This window comes from Ornithodoros turicata, chromosome 1 (assembly GCF_037126465.1).
Source record: "Ornithodoros turicata isolate Travis chromosome 1, ASM3712646v1, whole genome shotgun sequence".
Classification (NCBI taxonomy): Eukaryota; Metazoa; Arthropoda; class Arachnida; order Ixodida; family Argasidae; genus Ornithodoros; species Ornithodoros turicata.
The window spans coordinates 118,284,444-118,286,097 of NC_088201.1; positions in this window are offsets into that span (position 1 = coordinate 118,284,444).

Here is a 1,654-nt window from a genome sequence, read left to right on the forward strand (position 1 = left end):
TCCGAAGATCAGGTCAGCATGATGACTACGTAGAGCTCTGTCGCATTCGCCGATTCGTGCGCCGACATCAACAGCGCCTTTCAAGACGGAGCCGGCGGTCCTTCTGCGGCACTCTGTCCCCGTACACTCCCACAGGGCGTATCTGGCAAGTGGTGCGGAGCCTAAGTTCGCCCGTCACACAGCAGTATCATTCCCGGGCGCTTGCGTTGCATCGCGGAGTCGACGAAACCTCAATTGGGAATGACTTCTGCAAGGTCCTATCGCTGCCGTCAGTAGCAGCTTCGACCGAGCTGCACAAGATGTCGGCGCGCTCTCGTGAGTTTTCAGTTGGTACGGATGATTTGGCAGCTGATGACGCGCTGAACTGTGCCTTCAGTGTGGCGCAATTACGTACTGCACTCCTCCGCTATAGAACCATGTCCTCCCCTGAGCTGATGGTATTTCCTATCAGTCGCTTGCAAACCTGAGACCAAATCCTACGACAGCCCTTCTGACGTTCATTAACGAATCATGGAACACGGGCCAAGTTACCCCTTCTTGGAAAACATATGTCGTGGTTCCAGTGCTAAAGCCTGGGAAGTCACCGAAGGCCTTGGAATCATTCCGACCAATAAGTCTGAGAAGCTGTCTGTGCAAAATACGAGAGGCGTTCAAGTCAAACCGGGACTTTCTGTCTCCTGAGTGTACAAATGGCTTGCGCTACTTCTTTTTCGTCATTTTCGCACGCGACAGGCCTCCGCATTCACCACGTGGTGGTTCAAAGCTTGTGCAAAATAGAAGGCAGGTGCTGGACAAGATGTCCGACAACGAGGTGAGCGCGCACATCGAACAGCGAAATTTTCTTGAAGTTTCTCGTGAATGAAGGCGTAAAGTCATCTGAAATTCACAGAAGACTTCAGGCTCAGTATGGCCACGATACACTTAGCCGAAGCAAAGCGTTTGAGTGGTGCAAACGGTTTCGAGACGGCCGTACATCAGTACAGGACGACCCCGCCCGATGCGGCTCAGAGCCCAGTGTCAGTGTTCCTGAGAACATCCAACTTGTGGAGCGCCTGATCCTCAAGGACCGACGGATAACATGTCTTGATATCAATAGTGCACATAGTGCGATCAATAGTGCACATTGCTGCCAGGGTCTCAGGGATGTGCATAAGGCGCTGAAGCAAAAGCGGCCGGGCCTCATCACTAAAGGAGTCCTCCTCCTATAGGACAATGCACTCCCGCATACATATCACGACACGAGTAGTATACGACTTGTGAGAAGCTACCGGGGTGAGAAACTACAGGATCCCTGCCCTGAGCCCTGCGCGTATTTTTCCCTGCGCGGCGCGTGTGCGGAGGGTTGTCCACGTGATTATCGGCGGGGGAGGGCTGCGCGTGCGCTCATCGTAGCATATTTTTCAGCCTCGGCAGACTTCTTTGGCCGAATTCACATATTTTTCCGATACAACAGGTGAGCGGTTTATATGCAGAGACATGCAAAGAAGGGTCATACACAAAAAGTACAAGTCAAAATATATTTATTAATGCCAATCAAGTTGAGATATATTTATTAAAGCCAATAGTGCTGACAGTTGTGATGACAATCAGGTGAAGGAGAAAAACCCAGCCGAAAAACCTTCACCACCTGTAACAGGGCGGTGCTCGGGTGGAG